The sequence below is a fragment of the Microtus ochrogaster genome (genome assembly GCF_000317375.1).
Source record: "Microtus ochrogaster isolate Prairie Vole_2 chromosome 14 unlocalized genomic scaffold, MicOch1.0 chr14_random_2, whole genome shotgun sequence".
NCBI lineage: Eukaryota > Metazoa > Chordata > Mammalia > Rodentia > Cricetidae > Microtus > Microtus ochrogaster.
This window is the reverse complement of record NW_004949097.1, coordinates 14,566,725-14,580,161: the sequence shown is the minus strand read 5'-3', so window position 1 is coordinate 14,580,161 and position 13,437 is coordinate 14,566,725. Positions and strand designations below refer to the sequence as shown.

Here is a 13,437-nt window from a genome sequence, read left to right as displayed (position 1 = left end):
GGTTAGGGATGATCAGTTCATGCTGACTTCCACCTTCTTCACTCTATCCACACTTGGTGGTGTCAAGCAGCTTGACCACGCCTCCTCCATAGCCTCCATCTGCAGCATTCTTCAGCCGCTGGCTGAGCCTGGCATCCTCTCCATCCTCCCCCGTTTCTTCCCTTTTGAGCCTCTACTCAAGACCGCTTATAAATTACTGCCTCCTCTCCCTGTACTGAGGTGTTGGGGCACAAACAGATGTGAACCCCGTTCCACCTTGTCTGGAGGTTAGAGAGTTTGAGCTTATTTTTGCCCTCTCAGAGTTGTTAACAACAGGCGCCTACAGAGGAGAGATTCTGGCCTAGGGTGTGGTTAATTAGCATTTAGAGTGTTGAAGTAGATCTGCTCCACCTGGACCAAAGGTCAGAAAATTCAAGTCTATTCCTTGTATCATGCTAATGAGCCTGTTGTCTCCCCCCCTCCTCCCCTTTTGAAGTGAAGTATATAAGCGTGTGAAGAACTGTGAATACTGAATCTCCCTCCTGATGCTGTTTCCTGTTTCTGTCTCTTATCTGTTTCTTTTACCTAATAATTCTAATCCTCACACTCCTACCCCGGAATTTACGAGTTTTAGCAAAGCTGGTTTTCAACACAGAGAGCTGGCTTGGGAGTTTGAAAAACTCATGGCCAGTGTGGTACCAACAGCACACCACAAAAGATGTGTGAACAGAATTCATTGTCACCCAGAGCTGGGTGGGGAAGGGGCAGAGGTGAGAGGAAAAAGAAGAGGGAGAAACAGCTGGATTTAGCCAGGGATTTTGGTGTAAATGTCCCTTTGCAGGAAAAAAACCAAGGCATATCTTGAGGGAGGCTTTGGAAACCAGAAACTGGCTGTAGGTATCATCAATGAAGGCAAACACAGCTATTCTTTATGGATTTACTGCCCTACTGTTGGGGGAGTTACCTCTGTGTGCTGTCATTACCATTAATGAATAAAGAAACTGCCTTGGCCTGTTGTTAGGGCAGAACTTAGGTAGGCAGGGAAGTCAGAATTGAATGCTGGGAGAAAGAAGGGCAGAGCCAGAGAGACACCATGGAGCTACCAGAGTCAGACATGCTGAATCTTTGCTGGTAAGCCACTGCCACGTGGTGATACACAGATTACTAGAAATGGGTTAAATTAAGATGTAAGAGTTAGCCAATAAGTAGTTAGAGCTCATGGGCCACACAGTGTTTTAATTAATACAATTTCTGTGTGATTATTTTGATTCTGGGCAGCGGGACAAACAAGTGACCTCTCCTACAACAATTGGTGCACCAACGTGGGTAACTATATCCACATAAAAACCCGAGAAAGCTTAAAAATTAACTCTAGACACAAAAGAGCAGAGGGAAGCATGGTTTGCTAGCGGCATTTTCTTGGATGGGCTCTGTTTGCTAGAAGCAAGCAGAGGCATGGCTCCTTTAAGAGATTGCCCTGATTCAGTCATAGCAGGAAAAAAGACACGGCCTTTTAAAATGCAAGGCTTTGGCTGTCTAAATCATAGCATGGAGAAGGAAGAGGGTAGCGCGGACAATTGTTGATTGTACTTCAGGAACTAGGTGGGATATACTTCAAGCCAGCGAACTGCCTCTAGTGATGAGAAAATATTCCCGTGGCATTGTATGGCCAGCTCACATCTGTTCACTCAAAGCTCCTGAAGCAGTTGTGCCCTAGCTTGTAGGGGAAGGCTTCTAAGGACTCCACTGTATCTCAGAGATAGATGCCCATATGGGAAAGGATTGTTACGGCAGAGGATTCATTTTTGTTTAGTCTCTAGAGAGTTAGACAGCTGACTTCAGATGATAAAGTTGCCTTTGACCTCTCATTGGGCAACTTCTGCGTGCTCACCCTCTGCCAACACCAAAAGACACCATTCCAGAAGTTTTGTGACTTCCCCACACAGGCATTAACTTTGTCCTTCCTCTCTGACTTTTCCTATCACTATTAGCAGACAATTGCTTATAGAAACAGAGGTTCCTGTGCTTATCTTTAAAGGCAGATATGAAGGGGAAGCTGGAGAATCAAGGTATTCACCAGTCAGGCTTGGAGAAAAAGGAGGCTGGGGAAGACTAGGTAAGAGGACAAAGCCCAGGCAAATTAACCACCAGAGCCTGCTCTGGGTAAAAGATAATCCTTCCCGGTGGAATTTTTCATATTGCTTTTTAGCTCACTTTCTATCAAGTCCTCTTGATGATTTGTAAACAGTGTCTTGAGGATCCCAAGGGTAGGCTCCAGTAATGACCTTGAACTCCCGACCCTGCCTCCATCTCGTCCTCCACAGTTTGGGCAACACTAGGGTTCAAAGCCAGGACTTCATGCATGCTAGGTGGGAGGATGAAGAAGATTTGGTAAAGTTTGGCCAGTATTCTATGTTTTTGGACTCATGACTAACAATGCACAAAATTAGAGGACACTAAAGCCTGAAAGCAGGTGCTACAGCCAGTTTAAGAGCTAAGCAACTCTTCTGAGTCCTGGTAAATATTCAGCGAATATTACTAAAGAATAAATAGCTGAACGGGATGGAGTGCTCCCGTCCTCTGTATCCACATGTTTTCTGTTGTATTCCACATGCACACGTTAAATAGATAGGCATTTCTTTTCTATAAGACAAGAGCATTGTACCAAACATAAGATATGGCCCTCAGCCCATCTACAGCTTGAGCTGTGAATATTATTAACTAAGACGAGCTGTGTGCAGTCAGCACTGGGCCTTGTAGGCAAGAGGGTGTGAGACAGGGCAATAAGGACTCATGAAAATTCAATTTATAAAAAAAGTAGTTGTTCCATCCTAAGAGAAACCGAGACCTAAATTTACCCAAACACAATCCTGTGAGATCTTAAAAGATACCCAGTAACTTGAATAATTGCTGCTGGGGCAGGACTGGACTGGACCAAAATAGCAGAAGAGAAAAAAATGGAAGAGGCAGTGGCATAACTCCACTAAGGAGAGAGTTTTGGCAAGAACAAGTTGCTGGTAAAACAAGCAAAGCACTCATTTTGGTGGAGGGAAATTAACACCTTCAAACCGCCGGAGATTCCTGTAGGTTTTCTTGACTATAGTGTCATGCGTTGCTGGCATGCGTGCATAAGTAGTTGTAAGTGTATTGGAGCCAGATATGATTTAATGGTCTTCCTGACCTCAACACACCCGAGTTTGTGCTGACTTTGGTGACCTGTGATGAACTGTGCACCATTAAGAAAGACGACCTAAAATGCAAGGCATTTCCAGTGACTGTGTCTGGTCCCTTGGCTCTCAGAGCAGCTTTGTCACCTGCGGTCATCCTGTTTTTCTCCAGCGAAGTTGCTGGCCTAACAGAGGTTCTATTGAGGATAAGGAGACAATTATTCCAGCAATTCCTTGCCTACCCTTCCCAACTTCAGGATGCTGTTCCGCTGTATAGGGATCGTCTCAAAACAGTATTCTTGGTGATGGATGAGGATTGCATTTATCTGGGGGCATGGGGAAGAATATTTAGAATGTAGTTAGGGATTATGCTGGTTTAGTAGAGCAGTGCTTCTGGATTCTCCTCCGAGATTCATGACGTCGCCAGGCCTGGGTAGCTGGCTAGGTCTCCAGGACAACGCGTGATTTTCCTCTTGGTGAGCAAGTCTTATCCAATTAGAGAGATAGTGGTTTCCACTAATTTGCCACGACTACACTATTAGGGTTAGTGTGCCATGCTGGTCATCGATATGGGTTTGAGGCACCACAGATGGGTAAGGATGTGGTTGCTTCCCTCCTTTGGAAGCTTAAATGGTGTCTTCTGGTACCACGCCAGCTGGTTCTCAGAGAGGAGGCTTTCAGGTCAGATCCAGCTCACTGAGATTGTGTCTCGTAGGAATGTCCGAAGCTTACAGTCGTAAATTCTCACCAACATGACTCCACCCTCTACACATGAGCTGAGCAATGAGTACACCTGTAGGTATGCTAACATGAACAGCGGTAGCTCATGACGCCTCAAGATAACCGCGGGCAACCAGGGAATGCTGAGGACGGGAGGAACACTCTTCCCCAGGGAAGTTCACAAGAACTGGTTACACAATACCGAATGCTCAACCCTGTAAACATACATACAAGTAACATTATGTAGACTAAGCAGATTGTATTATATTTAGGGGTGTGTGTGTGTGTATGTTATGTGTATACATAACAACAGTTAATGAAACGTACTGGCTTGGTAAGAGCCTAGGCAGTTTGGATGCTCAACTTACTAGACCTGGATGGAGGTGGGGGTTCCTTGGACTTCCCACAGGGCAGGGAACCCTGATTGCTCTTCAGGCTGAGGAGGGAGGGGGACTTGATTGGGGGAGGGGGAGGGAAATGGGAGGCGGTGGCGGGGAAGAGACGGAAATCTTTAATAAATATATAAGGAGGCCATAAATTTGAAAGATAACAGGGAGTGGTATGTGGGAGGGTTTACAAGGAGGAAATGGAAGGAGGAAATGATTTCTCAAAATTATTATAGTAATATGTAAATGTAAAAGAATTTATATGATACATATGTAAAATATAATCTCAAAAGTGAAACATAATAATAATTAATAACATAATAAAACTTGTTTCTGAACCAACAACAGCAAAAAAAAAAAATAATATCAAGCAGTGTTAAGCCCAAAAGTCATACGGGACACATTGTATCAACTGCAGCTTGAGAATACTTTTGTTCTACTCAGAGGTTAAGGGTGCCACATCCAATAAAACTCAGTAACCCTTAACTGAAACTGCGCCCCTATGAACCCCATGCTGACAATTAGAGTAAGGCTAGTCTGTTCATTATTTACCTAGTTACACTGTTGGCTACACAAAGAAATATGTTGCACCCTTTGCTCTGGGTCAGGTGCAGGCTTAGAACCATCCTGGCAGGGATGCGGATGTCCTGAACAGACCCTGGTGCCCCACCCCTTGGCCATCAGACCATTCAAACAATGGTCTCCATGAAATTGGAATTTCCCTAGGAATCTCACGCTGGGTGAAGGAAAAGGGTGAAGCCTGGTGCCAGCCAGAAGAGGAACTTGCCTCTCAAGGAAAGACTTCACACAATTCTTACAGCTTTACAGGAGACACTGGAGCTGGGACAGTGAGGACGTGTGGGACCACACCTTCTTGGAGCTCTCTAAGCTTTGGTTCCTTTCTTCCATTTTAAACCTAAACGTCACGCCAGGGACTTGGGGACATTTTAAACCTAAACATCACGCCAAGGACTTGGGGACATTTTAAACCTAAACGTCACGCCAGGGACTTGGGGACATTTCTTGACCTCTCTCGTCTCTGCTTTTTTCTCACTTCTCTGCCTTTTCACTATGGTCTCTTTGGTGGGCATATTGAAGATGGTTGGCCAAGCTTCCCTGAGGGCCTGTGCTCTCACCCTCTGAAGATCGACCACTCCAGAACAGAGTGGAGTGGGAGCAAGTATGCGCAGATGACCTCATCTGGAATCACCTCTAACTTCATGCCGTTTACCCGTGCCACAGAAAGGTCTTGGTGATTTGACTGCCAAAAAACCCTAAGAACCATTTCTGGTTTGTAAAACATACAGAGTAAGGAACCACATGTGCTCCCCGAACTGTTGTTGGCTTAGTCCTTGAGTTTTGAACAGATGATCGATTGGGGGGGGGGGGTCCAGAGCTGCATGGACCTCTTTTGAGAACTGTCTCCACCGCAATGTTCTGCAGTCACAGGCTACACTCCCGCCTGCAGCCCATCGCCAGTTATGGATAATAGGGAAAGGGAGGGGAAAGACTCGAAAGCCATTGCTTTACATCTCAGATGAGGCCCAGAAGATGAAAACATGAACGCGAGAAACAAAAGACCCTGCACCATCCGTAAGTCCCTCACCTAGGAACGTCAACAGACCGAATGAACTTCAGTAGGGTCTGGCAGAGCCTCACCAGGAAAGCCGATGCTGAAAGCAAACACTGGAAGAAAACAGTTTCCTTCTAATCAGACTCCAGGTTCTGCTTATCCATGTGCAAGTAATTTCACATCGTTTTAACAGAGGATCCGGCGTCTTTGCTTTGCCCAAGGAAGATGCATTAGAGAGTGGAGAGCATCTAACAGTTAACAGAGTGGTGGATGTTAAAGACTAATCTGTTAATATAGGACGGAGCTTCCCACAGGATTTCCCACACAGTGATTTCTCGGATGCTGACTCTGTTAGATGCTCTACCAGAAGCATTTGAAGGTCATAGGTTGAGGAAATATCACAGGAGACCTGCTTCACCTTTGATGATTTTCAGTCTTCATTAGGATATTGTGGGCTCTGAGAAACCTTGTAGCAAAACCACTTAAGTGGGTTAAATCAAGTATTTTTTTCAGAGTTATCTCACCAGAAAGCTTCCCCCCTCTTTTTTCCCACTTGACTGCTAATGTTCCAAGGAACTGTTGTCCCACAGATAGCAGTCTGGGGCGCACTTCTGTTGAGAGGAAGGAGTGAAGGGTTTTAAGTGAGGGAGTGAACTGTGTTTTAGAACAAACCCTTTGATGAAGCTCAGTTCTCTCTTCCCTACTTTTTGCCATTTTAGGAAATTATAACACATCCCATCTAAGCTCGAGCCAGAAAAACAGGAGCTATATCTGTCATGGTGATAACCTTTAAAAATTGTAGCATGCAAGTGTGGATTTAGAAATAATTTAAACAGCAGAAGAGCCTGAAATGCAAACTTTCCCCCTTTCTTTCTTAGACCCTCATCTGCCCAGCCAGTACCCTTTTCAGAGAGCTGGCATCATTGGTTCTGCTTTGTTTTCTGTTCTTGTAGGCACTGGGAATGCAGTGGTAGCAACCCCACTGCTTTGAACTGAAGCACTCAGCAGGACTGGAAATAAGATTCAGTAGAGGAGCAGGCACTGCTGTTGCTGAGTTTGATTCTCAGCCCCCATACAGGGCAGCTCACAACCACCAGATCAAGGGTGTTTCTGATGCTTCTGGCTTCCACTGGCACTCGTATACCTGAACATGCATAGATGCACACACACATACACAACATTAAAAATAAAAATACACAAATGAAATCTTTAACACATATGGAAGAGTTAATGTCAAACTTCTACCCTATTCCCCCCTCCCCCCCTGCCATCTAGTCTTGCAAATGGAGCTCCAGGCTCAAGTCCTTGCTCTCTCCGCCTCTCCCTCACAGCACTCTCGCCCTGAACAGTCCTGGATTCTAATCCTTCATTCCTCCAGGTACTTCTTCTTCCTTATCGACTTTGTGTAGATTTACTTTCTTAAGCAGAGTCTGTGGCTGGAAAGCTCTCAATGGTCCTCACCAAACCAGACTCAAAGCTTCAGGAAGCTCTGGGGAAGAAATTTAAAAAGTCCCACCTCAGAGGCAAGCTGTCTAGGGAGGAGTTTTCCTCAGTCCCTCCTTAACACACAGGAGAGTCACAGTGGACAACTTGAGGAGGGCAAAACCGGCTTGAACTGGTGGCCAGCTCTTAGATAATTAAATGACCCAGCAAACACAACTAAAGAAAAATGGGAGCACCACACAACAGTAAAAAATAATGACATCTTGAAATTTGCAGGCAAATGGATGGATCTAGAAAACATCATATTGAGTGAGGTAACCCAGACCCAGAAAAGACAAATATTGTATGTACTCACTCATAAGTGGCTTTCAGACATAAAGCAAAGAAAAAGCAACCTACAATTCACAACCCCAGAGAACCTAGGCAACAAAGAGGACCCTAAGAGAGACGGCCATGGATCTACAATAGGAAGGAGAAAAAGACAAGATCTCCCGAGTAAATTGGGAGTGTGGGGGTCATGGGAGAAGGTAGACAGGAAAGGGGGAAAGAAGAGAGGGGAGTGGAGAAAAATGTATCGCTCAATAAAAAATAAAAAACTAGAGAAACTGTTCCCAGTGACTCACTGCGCAGTCTCTGCTCTTTCTGAGGATGGCTCAAGCATTAGTTCATCTTAGCTTCATCCAAGAAGTTACCCGTACATTCAGCGGGCAATTCCAGGCTTGCGCATATAATATTTAGCCAATATTTAAAATATCAAGCCCTACTACTCAGCCACTTTTCGTTTGATTTTCTTATTACTAAAATATAAGAGGTCTAAAGTTTGCAAAATCCCCTAAAGGAGCTTGATCAATATTCCTACTTATAAAAAATGTAGTGAACAGTTCCCATTCATACTGTATTTATTAACATGAGGTTAATAAAGGCTCAAGGTTAATGGGCCTGTCTGCAACTATTATCTCTCTCCCTTCAATCAAGGCAGGTTCCTAGCCAGCCAGGTTGGTCCAGATCTTTGTGTATAGCTGAGGATTAACTTTAAACCACTGCCTCCACCTCCTGAGCGCTGGGGTGACTAGCATGTGCCACCATGCATGGCTTAATTATCTCCCCCCCCCCAGAGATAATACAAGTACCTTTAAGATAAATAATTTGTCATGCTCATGCCAGTAAAAAAAGAGAGAGAGAGAGATAAAAGAGAAGCTTAAGGATGTAATCAAAGACATCCAAGGACGCAGCTAAATTCAAAGTCTGTGGTGGGAAATGTTAAACTCGAGAACTGTGAGGAGAAAGACCAGTTCCACAATGACCTAACTGAAGCAAGCTTTATTTAGTACTGGCCAGAAAGGTCTATACCTAGGATTCCTAAAGAAATAGCCCCAAATTTAGGTCAGTCAGGCGCTCATAAAGGTGAACCCCCACTTTTTACTTCCCGCCTTCATCCAATGGGGAAGGGGTTAGCATACAGCTTGACATACTTCCTGTCTACACATTTTCTACCCAAGCATGGTCAAGCACTTCCTATGCAGTTGGGGCAGACAACCTTGGTACTGAAGTGAAAACACGTGACTTGTGATTTCACAAGCACCATAGATCCCAGTGTCCCAGAACGTTTCTGGTCCGTGGGCAAGTGGGGCCTATGGGTTAATGTTAGCCCTTACAGGAAAGTAACTTGAATTAGGGTTGCTGCGAGAAGACATACCCAGTGATCTCTAGAAAGGGGCTATTGAGCTGGGATCAGGGTACAATGAAAACCCAGTGCAAAATGAAGACAGGAAGCCTCTTGTTAAGACAGTAGTGACAGCTCCAAGGTTAAGCCAAGTGGCCTTCTAGATGTGGGGCTCAGCTCAACTCTTGAGTCTGAATTCCACAAAACTGGTCCCATGAAGAGTGTCTGGATATATGTAATATGGACGTTTGGGCTTCACCTTTTCTCACCTTGGGCTGTGACCTTCTAAGAGTGTGTTTGGTTTTGTATTTTATAACGTTTTATTAGATACCCAGAGTGGTCTCTGAACAAAACAAAACTTGAAGACTGTGTCCTTGCCACTAGCGCATGTTCCCACAGAGCCCACAGCATCGACGTGCTGGCAGGAGCAAGCAGGTTGGCAGGCTCTGGTGTGATCCTCTGAGACGGCACTTGTGATCCCTTTGGAGCTGGAGACTGAGTTCAGCTGGAAGAGGGCCTGCCTAGCACACGGATGCCCTGAATTCACCCCTAGCACTGCATAAGCTGGGTGTGTGTTACATGCCTATAATTTCAACACTCTGGATGTAGAAGCAAGACGGTTATATATTCAAAGTCATTTTCAGCTACAGAGCAAGTTCAGTGCCAGTCTGGGCTACACAAGACCCTACCAAAAATGAATGGAGGAATGAATAAATTGAAACAATGAATTCTTTTTTTTTTTTTTTTTGGTTTTTCGAGACAGGGTTTCTCTGTGGCTTTGGAGCCTGTCCTGGAACTAGCTCTTATAGATCAGGCTGGTCTCGAACTCACAGAGATCCGCCTGCCTCTGCCTCCCGAGTGCTGGGATTAAAGGAGTGCACCACCATCTCCCGGCTGAAACAATGAATTCTTATGACTGACCAAATGTTACCAGAAAGAAGTGTTAAATGGATCTTCAAGAGAAGCAGAATGATGATTTTGATCAGGGTACCTGTATTCTTTTTTTTTTAACACTTTAATTTTATTTATTTAACTTTACTTATATTGCACGTATAAGTATTCTGCCTGCATGCACATATGTGTGCTGCAATAATGTCAGGAGTTCAGGTAGGCCAGAAGAGGGCATCTGATACCCCACAACTGGAGTTATAGATGGTTGTCAGCTACCATGTGCATGCTGGGAACTGCAAGTTCAGATTCTCGGCAAGAGCAGTGTGGTGATTTGGGTAAGAATGGCTGCCACAGACTCGTATTTGAATCCTTAGGGAGTGGCATCAGGAGGTGCAGCCTTGCTGGAGGAAGTGTGTCACCAGTTGTGGGCTTTGGGGTTTCAAATGCTCAAGCCAGGCCAGTGTCACTCTTTCTATGGTCCACTGATCCAGACGTAGAACTCTCGGCTGCCTGCACGCTGCCCTGCTTTCTGCCACGACAATAATGGGCTCCGAACCTGTAAGCCAGCCCCAATGAAATGCTTCCCTTTCCTAAGAGTTGCTATGGTCATGGTGTCTCCTTGCAGCAATAGAAACCCTGACTAGGCAAGCAGCAAGTTCTCATGACCACTCAGCCATCTCTGCAGTCCCCAAGAAGTCTGTATTCTTGATAAACCTCAAAGTGATGCCCACAGATGAGCTGTGGACTTCTCAGCCCTTTGAAACAGCCTCTCTTCAACAGCTGTGTTACATTTTGGTTCCTTGGGGGAGTTTATCATCTCTTATACTCCCCTAGTCCTGTTGATACTGACCAGTTCACGGTGAGCTGCCGCTATCTACCTGACAGACTATTGCAGCCCAACGTTAGCATTTGCAGTGAGGAGGAATCTCTCAAGACAGAAATTAAGCAAATAAAGGGAGGGTAAAGTAGAGACACGGGCTCTCAGAAACAAGAAGAATGAAATCACTGTCCTTGAAGCCTGGTGAGGAGAAACCTCTTGGCCATCTCTAGACAGTCCAGCTCCCTCAGATGTGAAGTTTGCTGAGACTGACGACCCGTACAAATTATTAGTCGCCTTACATTTTATCTAATTTCTTTGCCCTACTTTATGCCTTAGAGGGACTGTGGCCCCATATCAAATATCCAGCTCAGATAAATGGAGATGCAGAGAGACAAGGTGTGGAACTGCAGGCTGAGTCTCACATTTCCATGTTCAATGTCAAACTCTGGGTGTAGCCTTAAACAAGCAGGAACACACAATTCTCTTGAGTTCCCTGCTCCCTTGCTTACACACAATGGAACACTCAACAAGATTTAAAGGGAAGCCAGAGTCTCACAGATAAAGATATAATCATGGTCTCAACACTTGGTAAATGATGTATAAAGGACAAGAAATGTTCATAATCTTACCCTGTAAGGAGACAGGAAGGAGACCGGGGTCAGGAGCCTGGCAGTTCTGTAAAAGGCATTCCTAGGTTGGGCTTGAATTTTTCCCACTGCAATTGCCTGGAGGTGCTGTCACCCGCTGGAGCCTTCCTTAAGCTGCTTGTCCTAGCTGGAGGCCCTGGCATCTGCCCCCTTTTTCTCTTCAGGATGCCCAAGTCACCCCAGGGAAATGAGAAACTTCTGACTGGGTACAAACCCTACTTGGCCACCCAAGCCCTTTTCAGCCTGGAGTGCTTGACCCTGAAGAGTCTCTGAGTGGGAGGGTCTCAGTGTTTACAGCCTCGGGTGGGGCGAGTGAAGACAAGAAAGGGGACCATAGCACACGTGGCCTGGAAATCCAACAGTACCTGGACCAGAAAGACTTGGGTGGGACCAGTCAGATGCCTCTGTCCCTTGGAGAGGACCCCATGTTCACCTTGATCAGCCCTTCCCCGTTCTCCACTGCTTGCTCGACTCAAGAGATGCCCTGCGCCTACAGAACCGGGAAGGATGGTGAGCGACCAGGGATCCGGCAGGGCTACCGCTTCTCGGTTGGCACCCGCCTACTGTGCAGCTACAGTCCTCAAGTTCCCCAGCCCAGCCTCCTAGCCTCCCCGCCCGCTTCTGGGTACCTGCTGCTTCAGTGACGGTGGCTCGCCGGCCGGCTGGTGGTCAGGGTCCTCCCAGGGATGCTGGAGGCTCTCAAGCTGTTCTGAACCGCGCCGCTGCTCTCGGGGCTCCCAAACGTGACTCTATATATCCGGCTCAGAGACTGGGTGTGGGGCGGGAGGAGCGCACCCTTCCTCCGACCTTCCTGGTCGCCGCTGGGCGCCCAGCCGCGGCCTCTGCCCAGGGCGGGAGCAGTGCAGGGGCCTCGGGCGCGCAGGCCCTGAAGATGGCATCGCCTAGGCTTCGGGTGGTTCCCCCTTGGTTGCATCGTTGGGTGAGGGGAAAGTTAGCTGGGAGGGCGCCCCTGTCTGGAAAAGCTAAGGAAGGAGGGAGGGGAAGCGAGAGAAGGAGTCAGATTTGATTCATTGCAGGAACAATCACTCCCCGTTGCACTGGCAAAATGCGCTCCAGATCCTACTTTTCTGGCTCTTCCGCACCGCACTCCAGGTGGATGGAGGCTAGAGAGAAGCGCTGCAGGGGCTTTTAAGCAGCCTGGGGGCTGTAGTTGCGCGGGGAGGCGGGCGGAGGTTAGGGGAGCAGGGAGGGCTGGGGCTTGGTTTCCTTCTCCCTGGGTCGGGTCTGAAAAGCAGAAACCATGATCTTCATGTTAGCAATCTGGTGGGCAGGGATCAGAGATGCCAGGTTGTGGGAGAAGCAGGCAGAGGCAATCTCTGGCATTTCCCTAGAAAATGTTTTCTTTCTCCTCTTGGTAGCTTTTATTTTTTTATTTTATTTATATTTAGTTATTGATAAATCTTAGACAGAAACCCCACAGCTGCCCAGGAAGTCGGAGAATGATGGACAGGCAGAAACAGAATTCCCTCCCAACCAGGGAGAGAGGAAAAACGGCCAACGCCCACCTCAGTTCTCTGCACAATGTGGAAGGTAGTCTTCCAAATTTACAGCCAGTTAAGAAAACGGGAAAGAATACAAAGTTACTCTCGTTCTTATTATGAAGGATAGCAAGCACTTAAAGACACCAATTTTGAATCATGGAAAGTCAAAGTCAATGAAGTGAGCATCTTCATCTATCAAAAAATTCACTCTTGAATTCTCTGCTTCTGAACTGCTTAATTGAGTGTGTTAAGAGAAGTGTAACAGTTTTGCACAGGTGACTGTGTGAAAGCAAGAGAAAGAAATGAGAAGGATCAGACAGACAAACTCACAGTTACACACACACACCACTTTAAAAAAAAGATCTGAATGTCTCCTCAGACCCAAATCCTGTAACTGTACTTTAAATGGTGCAGGAAAAGGATGGTAACAAGGTTTGTAAATCTCTCACCTGCAACTCCAGCTCCTTAGTATGCTGGGCCAGCAGGGTGGCAAGTTCAAGGCCTGCCTGGGCCACCTGAAGAGTTCATGGACAGCCTAGCTAAAAACGTGAAGATCCTGTCTCAAAAAGTAAAAAATGGGCTGAGAAGGTAGCTCAGGAGTAGTCCAGGCTCTTGCCTACCACACATGAGGCCCTAGGTTCAACTC

At 46.3% G+C, this 13,437-nt stretch overlaps 1 protein-coding gene across 2 annotated transcripts in view; it reads right to left on the bottom strand.

Moving 5' to 3' along the window:
* Nucleotides 1–12,429, bottom strand: part of Far2 (fatty acyl-CoA reductase 2) — a 115,863-nt gene extending 103,434 nt beyond the window's left edge. Inside the window, exon 1 of one of the 2 annotated variants that reach the window (XM_013352786.2) lies at nucleotides 11,919–12,429. The gene's annotated coding sequence lies outside the window, so the exon portion shown is untranslated. Of the gene's footprint in view, nucleotides 1–11,271; nucleotides 11,891–11,918 lie in introns of those variants that run through there. The other variant, XM_026787938.1, reaches the window with a different exon arrangement.
* Nucleotides 12,430–13,437: the final 1,008 nt, after the last annotated feature.